Below are 13,360 nucleotides of genomic sequence, written 5' to 3'. Positions count from 1 at the left end.
AACTTTCACCAAACGGACAGGTCGCCGTCAAAGTTCAGAAGTCACGCACATCAACCGCCAATCGGGACTTCTTGGATTGGTGGAAGTGGGATAGCATTGGAGCAGCATGCGAGCCAAAGTGCGGGGGTTGCCGCTGTGGAAACTGCCAGCCAGGCGGAAAAGAAATGACTCTTGCTGAAGAGAGAGAGCTCGAAGTGGTAAGGGAAGGCCTCACCTACGTAACAGGAGACCGTCACAGTAAAGACCCACATTGGCATGCTAGCTATTCTTGGTTGGAAGACCCAGCTTCTCTACCAAATAATAAAAGGACAGTGGAAGCCACATTTCTCAGGACGGAGAGGCAGCTATCCAGAGAACCTGAATGGAAAAGTGCCTACACAGCTCAGGTGCACGACATGGTGGACCGAAAGGCTGCAATCAAATTGTCCGAAGACATGATTGCAAACTGGAAGGGACCAGTGTGGTATGTGAGTCACCTTATTGCTCCAAACCCCCACTCTGTCACAACCCCAGTGAGACTAGTGTGGAACAGCAGCCAAAAGTGCAATGGTGTCAGCTTAAATGATTTGCTGATGAAAGGTCCAGACGTCCTCAACCAAATTCGCGCCGTCCTCCTCAGATTCAGAGGCGGAATCTATGCTGCTCTGGGAGACATAAAGAAGATGTATAACTCAGTCTGGTTGGAGGACCGTGAAGTACACTTACACAGATTCCTCTGGCGAGATTCCGAGGACGAGGAGCTGGGAGAGTATGCTATCACAAGAGTGAACATCGGAGACAAACCTGCGGGGTGCATTGCACAGTTGGCAATGCGTGAGACTGCTAATCTTCCTTCTTTTACCCACCTCAAGGATGAGCAGCAAGTACTCCAGAAAGACAGCTATGTTGACGACATCCTCACATCTCACAACAGCCTCGACCAGTTGAGAATCATCACAGCAAATGTGGAACGAATCCTAAAAGCTGGTGGGTTTGAGCTCAAGCCTTGGGTCCTGTCTGGCCAAAGTGGGAGGAAGGAGGACAATGATGCTTTAAAGAAAAGCAAAACAAAAAGCATGATCCTACCAAACCAAATGCATGGTGATGATAACAAGGCACTTGGTCTGGGCTACATTGTTGAAGAGGACATGCTCCACGTTATGGTGGGAATCAATTTCTCCAAGAGAAAGAAAAAGATGCGGCTTGGTCAAAGCCTTCTACAAGAGCAAATCAAAACTCAGACGCCAAATCCCCTAACAAGAAGAGAGCTTCTCAGCCAGGTAGCAGGGCTATATGACCCCATCGGCACAGTGGCTCCTGTTAAGCAAAAGGGAGCGATTCTAGTACGCAGAGCTTTCCAAGAAGCAAAAGAGGGAAGCTGTTCGGTCAGAGACACATGGGACATGGCACTCTCAGATGGACTCAGGGAGGATGCAATTAAGCTCTTTGAAGAGTACGAACAACTTGGAAAAGTCAAGTTCGTCAGGGCACTGACTCCCTCTTGCTCCGCAACTGAACCCTTGGGAATCACCTTTTCTGACAGAAGTGAGCACACCTACGGGGCAGTGATGTACGTGAGATGGGATTCAGACCATGGCCCAATTGTCAGACTTGTGGAATCCAAGGCCAAGTTAACTCCCTTGGACCACAGAGGAGACGCTGTTAAAGCAGAGATGTGTGGAGCAGTGTTCGCCTCACGTTTAAAGAAGTATTTGAGCTACACAGTCAAATTCAAGTGGAGAAGTGGTATCATCTTGTGGAAAGCCCTAAACAATCCAAAGTGGGAGGCCATCTCTTTGACAGGAGTCATTACAGTAAGAGAACGAGAAAATGCTCTAAAAGACATTTTTTGTGCTGCGCAATTGGGCACAACTTTCCCAAGCACCACAACAGATCGACTGGTAGCCTATAAAGACCAAGATTCTGGGCTGATGGTTTGTGGTGGCAGAGTGCAGAGCTTTGAAGAGGATAAAGTTGCTGTTCCCATCCTACCCGTTGATGCCTGGGTGTCCATGCTGCTAGCTCGGGAGGCTCACAGGGAGAGTCATGACGGAGTGGCTGGGACCTTGCTTAAAATGAGAAAAAAGGCTTGGGTCATAAAAGGAAGGAGAATTGCTCAAAAAGTTGTTGATCACTGCATAATCTGCAAGAAAGCAAAAGCAAAGAAATGTCAACAAGTAATGAGTGATCTGCCGCCTGAAAGAACTGAACCTGCTGCTCCTTTTGAGTTTACAACAGTAGACCTCTTTGGACCCTACCACGTACACGATGACGTCAAGAAGAGGGTAAAACTCAAAGTCTGGGGAGTTGTCTTACTTCCAGTAGAAGAACAAGACAAAAATGCATCAGGTGACTAAGTTCAAACCCCCATTCAAAGTTTGACTTTAAAGCGTCGATCTCCCAAGTGGTTCCATTGGAAGATCGAGTGGGAGGTGTCAAGTCAAACTGAAATGCAAGAAACTTGCGAGCAGAGAAAGGCTACAATTGAAATCACGAGACAGTGATTAAAGTGGGCGGAACCCCAGCCTGCCGAGTTCTGCCTGGGGATCAAAAGGGCACAGAGCACCAGAAGCCAGTGAAGGAGAGACAAGAAACTTACGAGCAGTGAATCCAGCAGTAAATCAAAAAGACTGTCCGAAAAGACTGCCGCGAGAGCCAGAAAAGGCAAGCAGGACTGATTTTTCTACAGACCCGATTGGCAGCCGGTTTTTCACCTGATAAAGACCTAAACTGATAAAAACTAATCTGCCAAAATAAAAGAAGGAGAAAATAAAAGGTGGAAAAGAAGTGTTTGGTCTGAGTGAATCCAGTTCATCATTTCGGGGTAGATAAATCAAATCCCTTTCAAGCGGGGAAACTGCAAAAATATTAGAAGACTTGACAATTGTCATCTGTCCCAGACAGAACAATGACATTCTTACTTGCAGCAGTGCAACAGAATATGTAAAGATGGTACTTTGTAAATGATATAATGAACAAAAAATTCAGTATATATATATATATATATATATATATATATATATATATATATATACACTGTATGTATATATATATGCCATACATTTATAAACAAGTAAATAAATGATAATAGTGCAAAAAGACAAAACCATTACCCCCAAGTCTATGTAGTTCAGAGTTTATTTGGAGATTGTAGTGTTTAATTGTCAGATGGCTGTAGGGAAGAAGCTGCTCCTGAACCTGGACGTTACATGTTTTAGGCTCCTGTACCTTCTCCCCGATGGCAGGAGTGAAATGAGAGTGTGGCCAGGGTGCTGTGGGTCTTTGATGATGCTGCCTGCTACTCCAGTAAATCCCTACGATGGTGGTGGTATAAATGTACTGTAGAAGGCTGCTGTAGTGGGTGTCTAGATCCTAGAATGGCGGTGCAGGCTCGAAGGGCCGAATGACCTACTCCTGCACCTATTTTCTATGTTTCTATGTCTATGTTTCTACATGGTGGTCCTGACTGGCTGCCTACATCCTTGTGACTCCTGATGCACTACAACCCAAGCTCACTGCCCAACTGTCTTCACTCACTGCTTGCAACCGATATCAAGTTCACTCCAGTTCTTTATTCAGAGAGTGGTGAATATTTTTAAGGCGGAGATTGATGGATTCTTGATTAGTATGGGAGTCAGGTGTTATGGGGAAAAGGCAGGTGAATGGGGATAAGGGGAAGAGTTAGATCAGCCACGATTGGATGGCGGAGTCGACTTGATGGGCCGAAAAGGCCTAATTCTGCTCCTAGAACGTATGAAGTACTCCTGGGGGACGAGTGGTGAAGAAGCTGAAATGAGAGCGGGGAGCTGGACTTGGAAGAAATGTGAATTCTTGGAAGGTGATGAGGCTGGATGATTATGGATGCTTCCACCAGTGGGAGAGTCTAGGACCAGAGGGCACTGCCTCAGAATAAAAGGATGCACCTTTCAAAAGGAGATGAGGGGGAGTTTCAAATTAGGTCTGCCTGGCAGGAGACACATGTCTGCACCTAATGCGTCATTTCATTCCTTTTTATAATTGATGGGAACTATTATTGGAACTTACTGACTGGTGAAAGGCCTGAATAAAGTGGATGTGCAGAGGATGTTTCCACTAGTGGGGAAGTCTCGGACCAGAGGGCAGCCTCAAAATTGAAGGATTTTTTTTTTAGGAAGGAGATGAGCAGGAATTTCTTTAGTCAGAGAGTGGAGAATCTGTGGGATTCATTGGCACAGACGGCAGTGGAAACCTAGTCATTGGGTATTTTTAAAGTGGGTGTCGGGGTAATGGGGAGAAGGCAGGAAAATGGGGTTGAGAGGGAAAGATAGATCAACCATGGCGGAGTAGACTCGATGGGCCGAATGGCCTAATTCTGCTCCTATGACTCCTATGAACTATGGATGAGAACCAAAGTAAGCAAAACAACTCTGTGACATTGGCAGAATGGAGGCAAATGAGGCTAGTTGGTCAGTGAGATTGGATGTCCTACCCCTTGAAATTCCACAAGAGTAAACACATTTACATTGTGCAATCTGAAGAAGGGTCACTACACAAAATGTTACCTATTCCTTTTCTCCAGAGATGCTGCCTGACCCGCTGAGTTACTCCAGAATTCTATATCTTTCTTCGTTGTATTCCCAATACAAAAAAAAATAGTTACAGGATGTGTGGTATGTCTCTTTACAATGTCTTTGTTTAGTTACCATTGTCATATATCATTTCATCTCCCCTGAAGCAATTGGTCACTGCTTTCTGCCAACCATCCACAGTCATCTTGCTGTGGGCTTTTAAATTGGTTGGCTTAACTATATTCAAAAGCGGTTTCTTTTTTTTAATCATGACTGTTGCAGCAACTTCATTTTGCATCGATGTAATCAGAGTAATAGTTGGTACTGTTTGAAATGATAATTTTACAATAGCATTAAATCATCCCTCTGGTGTGTTGGAAGATAGGATTGCAGATTCCATAAAACAAATTAATTTCATTTAATGCCGAACACTTGCGCTCGGTCCGCCAAGGCCTGCGGGATCTTCCGGTTGCTAACCATTTAAACTCCCCATCCCAATCCCACACTGACCTCTGAAGAAGGGTTTCGGCCCGAAACGTCGCCTATTTCCTTCGCTCCATAGATGCTGCTGCACCCGCTGAGTTTCCCCAGCAATTTTGTGTACCCACACTGACCTTTCTGTCCTGGGCCTCCTCTACTGTCAGAGTGAGGCCACATGCAAACTGGAGGAACAGCAACTCATATTCTACTTGGGCAGCTTACAACCTAACGGTATGAACAGTGAATTCTCCAGTTTTAGGTAACTACAAACCCTTTCCCCTCTCCCTTCTTCCTCCCTAACCCATTCCCCGTTCCCTTCCCCACCCCCCTCCCCCTCCTGTGCTCCACCTGGGCTCATGCCTATTTCTCCCCCTCCACCTACATTCCTCTTTCTAGCTTCACAATTCACAACTTTTCAATCCATTTGTCTCACACCTTCTGTCTTTTCATCTCCAGCCGTCGTTCAGTCATCTGCATTATCAAACCCCCCCACCCCCCACCTCTCCTTGCCTGCATTACCTGCCAGATTATATCCTGCCCCTCCTCTCTACCACTTTCATCCTCCCCCCTCTCTACAATCAGTCTGAAGAAACCGAGATGAGAAGAACTTTTTTCACACAGAGAGTGGTGAATCTCTGGAACTCCCTGCCACAGAGGGTAGTCGAGGCCAGTTCATTGGTTATATTTAAGAGGGAGTTAGATGTGGCCCTTGTGGCTAAGGGGATCAGAGGGTATGGAGAGAAGGCAGGTACGGGATACTGAGTTGGATGATCAGCCATGATCATATTGAATGGCGGTGCAGGCTCGAAGGGCCGAATGGCCTACTCTTGCACCTAATTTCTATGTTTCTATGTTTCTAAGAAGGGTCCAGTCCCAAAACGTCGCCTATCCGTGTTCTCCAGAGATGATGTCTGACCCACTGAGTTACTCCAACATGTTCTGTCTTTTTGCATAAGCCATCGTCTGGTGTTCCTTGTAAATCATCTCTCACTTTCTCTCTCGGCATTTTATTGTCCTTTTTTGATCTTCTCTATCTTACAATTTTGTGTTATGTATAAAACCCACAGAGTGCACTATTGTTGCAGGGTGCAATGCACAGTAATTTTTGGGAGTCCATAAAAGCAAGGATCTAAATGTTGCTGTCTAATTTCATCCTGCCTCTTCATAAACTGTGTAACTGGCTGTTTGTCTATGATCAGGTGTAGCATCAGGTTCTTATCAGTTTAATAGCTGGTAGGTCCCTTATCTAGGATTTTAAATTGATTAAATGGATTTTTTGAACAGGTAGATAGGGGCTTGCTCCATCTTGGGGCAGCACGGTGGCACAGCAGTAGAGCCGCTACCTCACAGCGCCAGAAACCCGGGTTCGGTCCTGTGACCACGTGGGTTTTCTCCGGGTGGTCCGGTTTCCTCCACACTCCAAAGACTTCCAGGTTTGCAGGCTAATTGGCTTCTGTAAATTGTCCCTGGTGTGCAGGATAGAACTTGTGTACGTGATCTCTGGTCAGCATGGATTCGGCGGGCAGAAGGGCCTGTTTCCACACTGTATCACTAAACTAAACTAAACTAAAATAAGTTGCTGCCTCACAGTGCCAGAGACCTGGGTCCCATCCTGACTATGGGTACTATCTGTGCAGAGTTTTATACATTCTCCCTGTGACCGCGCGGGTTTTCTCCGGGTGATCCGGTTTCCTCCCACATCCAAAAAACATGCACGTTGGTAGGTTGATTGGCTAATCTGTAAATTGCCCCGGTGTATGAAGATGCGAAAGTGGGATAACATAGAACTAGTGTATGGGTGATCGATGGTGGGCGTGGACACGGTGGGCCAAAGGGCCTGTTTCCACGCTGTATCTCTAAACTAAACTAAACAGAAGAACCTGAGACCAAAATACACAGCACTGAAGGCAGACTTTAAGTTTGGTTAGTCCCTTAACCATGTTATCCAACAAAGGCTGATGTTTGAAAGAGTACATCAATTATTAATGGCATAATTAATCACACTTACATCCAAACAACCTGAAAATTTAATTTTAGAAACATGGAGTATAATTTCTTTGGAATGTAATTAGTATCGGCATTATAATAATTGCCTTTAACCATCCTCTCTCTTACCTTTTGTTTTAAGTCCCTTTCTTTGCAGAAGGTGATTTATATCTGCACCTCCTGCTTTAGACTCTGCCCGGTCCATTACAGAGAGTTCAATGGAATTGATTGTAAAGCCACATAATTATTTTCCCATCGAACGTACACTGCAGGTCCCCAGCAATGAGCTCCATGTTGAATGACACAGCCTGAATCACCGCAGATCCTTGTTTAAAGAGGTAGCACAGCACCGCAGCTGGTAGAGCAGCTGCCTCACAGCGGCAGAAACCCCGGGTTCGATCCTGACCTCGGGTGCTGTCTCTGTGTGGAGTTTGCTCGTTCTCCCCGTGACATGTGAGTTTGCAGATGAATTGGCTTCTGGAAATTGTCCCTAGTGTGCAGGGAGTGGATGAGAAAGTGGGGTAACCTAGAACTAGTGTGAACGGGTGATCCATGGTTGGCGTGAACTTTGTAGGCTGAAGGGCCTGTTTCCATGCTGCAACATGCTGATGGGAAAGGTTTAGTGGAATATGGGCCAAACACAGGCAGGTAGGCCTCATGTAGATCGGTATTGGCAAACTGGTTGAAGGGAAACGAAGAGTAGGGATTAACGGGTCCCTTTCAGAATGACAGGCAGTGACTAGTGGGGTACCACAAGGCTCGGTGCTGGGACCGCAGCTATTTACAATATACATCAATAATTTAGATGAAGGGATTCAAAGTAGCATAAGCAAATTTGCAGATGACACAAAGCTGGGTGGCAGTGTGAACTGTGAGGAGGATGCTATGAGGATGCAGGGTGACTTGGACAGGTTGGGTGAGTGGGCAGATGTATGGCAGACGCCGTTTAATGTGGATAAATGTGAGGTTAACCACTATGGTGGCAAAAACAGGATGGCAGATTATTATCTGTTGTGTCAAGTTGGGAAAAGGGGAAGTACAAAGAGGTCTGGGGGTCCTTGTTCATCAGTCACTGAAAGTAAGCATGCAGGTACAGCAGGCAGTGAAGAAAGCTAATGGCCTGTTGTCCTTCATAACAAGAGGAGTTGAGTATTGGAGCAAATAGGTCCTTCTGCAGTTGTACAGGGCCCAAGTGAGACCACACCTGGAGTATTGTATGCAGTTTTGGTCTCCAAATTTGAGGAAGGACATTAAGAATGTTATTGAAACATATAAGATTATTAAGAGAAACAGGGGCCACAGTTTAAGAATAAGGGGTAGGCCATTTAGAATGGAGATGAGGAAAAACTTTTTCACCCAGAGAGTTGTGAGTCTGTGGAATTCTCTGCCTCAGAAGGCAGTGGAGGCCAATTCTCTGGATACTTTCAAGAGAGAGTTAGATAGAGCTCTTAAAGATAGCGGCGTCAGGGGATATGATGAGAAGGCAGGAATGGGGTACTGAATGTGGATGATCAGCCATGATCACAGTGAATGGCGGTGCTGGCTCAAAGGGCCGAAGGGCCTACTCCTGCGCCTCTTGCCTATTGTGACATGTCACAGTGAAATGTTTTCCTTGCATACCCAAGGTATGCAAATAGTCACCCATAAAGAGCACTAACAAAGTTATAAAGTACCCTCGCACCAGGTCCCCATTGTTCTTCCCGTCCTCATGGTGGCGCCCCCACGCCGGGTCCTCCTTTGTTCCTTCCCTCGGCAGCGGCGTCCTCACTGCCACATGGTCCATCCTCGTCCGTCGCCATCGTCACTACTGCACCGACCTCTCCCCCATTGCTGCCAGGTCCTCTCCAGACGCCTGCGTGGCGCCAACCCACACCCCTGCCGTGGGTTCCGCAGACCCAGGGACCGTTGGTCGTGGTCTTCGTCGACCATCGAGGCTACGGCCCGCGAGGGCAAGACTCTGACCCACAAGGCCCGGGCTTTGACCTGAGAGGCTCCGACCCGCGGGGCTCTGACCTCGGTTTCACAGCGGCCCTCCGATAAGGTAGACAATCAGAACCCACTTCCCATGATGGAAATATCAAATACTAGAAGGCACAGCTTTAAGATGCATAGGTTTAAGGAGAAAATATCACCTTCAATTTGTCCAGGACTAGCTACATCAAAGCATTGGCCAAGAAAGCACGCCAATGCCACAACTTTCTCAGAAGGCTTAGGAAGTTCGGCAAGTGAGGGCAGTGGAGGCCGGTTCTCTGGATACTTTCAAGAGAGAGCTAGATAGGGCTCTTAAAGATAGCGGAGTCAGGGGATATGGGGAAAAGGCAGGAACGGGGTACTGATTGTGGATGATCAGCCATGATCACATTGAATGGCGGTGCTGGTTCGAAGGGCCAAATGGCCTCCTCCTGCACCTATTGTCTATTGTCTATTGGCCTGTTTCCATGCTGCACCATGCTAATAGGAATGATTTTGAGAGTTATGGGCCAAATGCAGGCAGGTGAGACTAGTGTAGGCTAGTGGCTAGTGCAGCCTGTGTCTGTACTCTTTGACTCCATCACTTAAACTAAACAAACTAAACTAAACTGAACTGAACTGAACTGACAAAACAGACTGAAAGCCCATGAAAGTTCTGTTCTGCCATCAGTAAGTGAACAGAAAAGACGGTTTGTTTGCTATTGATTACAGTACAAAATCCAGACCATTTATCCATCACGTGTAAGGAAAACTTTCCTTCCCTTCCATCTGCAATAAACCATTTCCAACTAAGCATCACTTGCAGGAATATCATCCTGCCTCATAGCTGAGTCTCACGTTGCGAGTTGACACAAGAGGTACCCCGAGTTAAAACTCGTGATAATAACGTACGATTAACGTACGGAACTCGTGGACGCAACTTAGAGACTTGGCGCTAACGGCAGGTACTCGTGAAACTTGTCAACTCTTGCAAAAAATCAAACATGTTTAAAATTTTCCACGAGTCAATTTTACTCTTGTGGTTAAGAATTGAAACATTTTAACTCGTTGTAATAACGTAGTGTCCCGTGCGTTTACCTTAGTGACTCTTGCGTCTACCGTGGGAAGTCCTGGGCACGGTGAACCCGGCAGCTGCACAGAGGAAAATAAAAGGTGAGTAAAAAAAGGTGATTTCAATATCACCACGTGACCTGGGTCAATCGAGGGCGTTTCACCTCATTGCTGGTGAATCTTTTTGAGAGGAAGACTGGTAGAGATGGCTCCAAGAAAAGCACAACGAAAGGGAAGAGCAGAGCCTTACAGAAAACCTGCCAATAAGGCTTTTGTCATACAGGAGGAGGAGGAGAAGCAGCAGGAGAGGCAGGAGGAGAGGCAACAGGAGATGCCACAGGAGAAGTCAACACTGCCTGTGGGCTCCTTGGAGCAGGGAAACAGTGAGTTAGGAAATCTGCAGATTGCCTCCCAGGTAGCTGTGTTGGAAAAATCCTCAGACGCAGATGGAAAGGGAAGATGGCACAAAGTCCTTTTTACTCTCTCCCTTCTGCCTTCACACAAGCGTCCTCACATCACACAAATGGCTGCTGCATACAGCGCTTGAATAAAAAACATCACCATCCTGGACTCCAAAAGCCTTCTTGCAGACATGTCTCCAAATGAGCCAATTTAACCAAGGGAGGATTTTTATAGTGTGTAAAAAAACCCATCACATCATTTGTACCATGTGATGATTTTACAACATGTCGGTAGACAATGTTTGCTCAAGATTAACGGGACGGAAACTTGTTAACTCGGGAGACGAAATTGGAACATCGCAGAAATGACAAGTAAACAGAAAACTGCCGTCTATCCGTGGGATCTCGGTTAAACTCTTGATCTTTCACTTGGTATCTCGTACACAACCACGAGTCTTTCACTCGGGGTACCTCTTGTGTCAACTCGCAACGTGAGACTCAGCTTTCAGGCAATCCTGAGCTGAGAATGTAATTGAAATCTTGAGTAACTCATTTAACCTGTCAAATCTAAACAATAACATTTATCGCTTGGTATTTTTTTTTGTAAATAAGGAATTTCAAGCTTTGCTACTCAAAGACAGGAATTTGCTTTCCCTCGGGATGGGGATATTCAAAGGGCCTACTATTGGTTATTTGATTCACTATTGTACCAGGGAATATAATATATACAGACTGCACAAAACAGATAAAACAAGCTAATATTTACAATTCTCCATTCATCTGAATTTCAACTTGTTGCCACATTTTTCATTTAAAACTCCTCATTTTATACAAGTCACAGTCAAAAGAGTAGCATTGTCCCATACGCAATGCAAAGCACCATGTCATCGCATTTACCAATTTACATTTAAATTGCACATTTGTATCTGTTATGCTTCAGACAAAACCAGCGCAAGGACATTAGGTACACTGGACCACAGTCTTGCATTCCTCGTTCCAGCAAGTTTTTTGCTTTCTCTCTGGTCGTTTGCACTTTTATCAGTCGGATTTAATTCATTAGTATCATAAAACGGTGAGCTGATTTCGAAGAATTACCCAAGAGTTACAGCTTTACGACATAATCTCTAGATTTGTTGCCAACATTTGCACAAAGTATTAAGATTCTGCCATTGCCTTGTTGGTAGGAATTTTGTGTTTCGCCTGTAGCCTGAATCTGGGTTTACTTGGGGCTCAGCTCAGATAGGGAAAGACACAAAATGTAGCATCTTGTGAATCAAGGGCGGAGCGGTGGAGTTGCTGCCTTACAGCGCCAGGGACCCGGGTTTGAATCTGACTATGGGTGCTGTCTGTACGGAGTTTGAACATTCTTCCTGTGACCACGTGGGTTTTCTCCGGGTGCTCCGGTTTCCTCCCACACTCCAAACATGTACACGTTTGTAGGTTAATTGGCTTCAGTAAAAATTGTAAATTATCTCCAGTTTGTGGGATAATGCTAGTGTATGGGGTGATTGCTGGTCGGCGCAAATTCAATGGGTCGAAGGGCCTGCTTCCATGCTGTATCTCAAAACTAAACTAAATTAAACTAAAGATCAGCGGTAAGTCTCTTGAACAAATCTGTTTATTGAAGGTCTAAACAGTACGCACAGAAACACTTTGAGAGAACCCAAAGTGTTTCAAAGATTCACAGCACCCACTTCATTTTTATATTCACAAAGCACAATGTATACTTGTGTATTCTACATATTTGAAATAAGGCATCATAGATCAATATCTTTGTAAATTTTCATCATTATATTTCCCCAGAGTTATCTTCAACCTTATGCTCCCTGTTACTTAGTATGCCATTTTTCCCATTTGTATAACAAATATATACAGTGGCATGGTGGCGCAGCTACAGGTGCTGTCTGTACGGAGTTTGGACATTCTCCCCGTGACCACATGGGTTTTCTCCAAGATCTTCGGTTTCCCACGTTCTAAAGACTTACAGGTTTGCAGGTTAATTGGCTTGGTATCAGTGTAACATTTTCCCGAGTGTGTGTAGGATAGTGTTAATGTGCGTGGATCGCTGGTCGGCGCAGACCCGGTGGGCCGAAGGGCCTGTTTCCACGATGTATCTTTAAACTAAACTAAACTAAACCTTCCTTATAATTTTCAAAACTTCCGACAACAGCCTGAATGTCAACTCCAGCTGTGGTTTTTGGACCTTGCATCCAACTTTGCATGCGAGGCATGCTCCCTTGCAACCAAACACCCCACAGCAGATTTGCCAGACGTTTTCATGCTGTATCAACAATCACCTGTTCAACCCACCAGCTTTATAATGCTGATGAGCTGGAGACAGATGTTCGGCTCGTGTGTAGAAGTACTGAATCTAGCTACCATCCTGGAATCCAAACAAATGAGAATGAACCGTAATAGCTTTTGTTCAGCGGAAAACAGAGCCAATGAATACATTAGGAAAAATGAATAAAAAATAATTATAATTTCTCACCCAATTAAACAGGCAAGACATTGGCAGTGAGGGTGAATCCCTGATCAACTAAATGCACCATTCTTGCCAGCAGAAACCCTCAATTCAAATCTATTATAAATTGAAAAGGAAACCAACACACAGTCGGAGAGAAGATTTTCATGATCTTTTACAGATCGGAGACAAAAACATTGTTGATTGCAGAACAAAATAGCTGCCGGGTAACTTACAGATGTATTCCCCTAGCAAGGTTCTCAACATTCCCAGCATCTGGTCAGACATTTTCCTCTTAAAGATGATGGACAAAGGAACTGAAGTCATTTTGACTGTGGAAGCTGAATTCTTAGAGTCATAAGGTCATAGCGTGGAAACAGCATGGAAACATGCCCTTCAGCCCGACTTACCCACACCGACCATTATATGTTGCACCTGCCTGCGTTAGGCCCGTATCCAATTGGTTCTACACTAGCCAAGTC

At 45.3% G+C, this 13,360-nt stretch overlaps 1 pseudogene; it reads left to right on the top strand.

Annotated features, from left to right (window-relative positions):
* Nucleotides 1-6,174: 6,174 nt before the first annotated feature.
* LOC116973866 lies at nt 6,175-6,354 on the top strand (annotated as a pseudogene).
* Nucleotides 6,355-13,360: the final 7,006 nt, after the last annotated feature.

Source organism: Amblyraja radiata, chromosome 5, assembly GCF_010909765.2.
Source record: "Amblyraja radiata isolate CabotCenter1 chromosome 5, sAmbRad1.1.pri, whole genome shotgun sequence".
Lineage (NCBI taxonomy): Eukaryota > Metazoa > Chordata > Chondrichthyes > Rajiformes > Rajidae > Amblyraja > Amblyraja radiata.
This window is presented reverse-complemented; position numbering and strand designations above follow the sequence as displayed.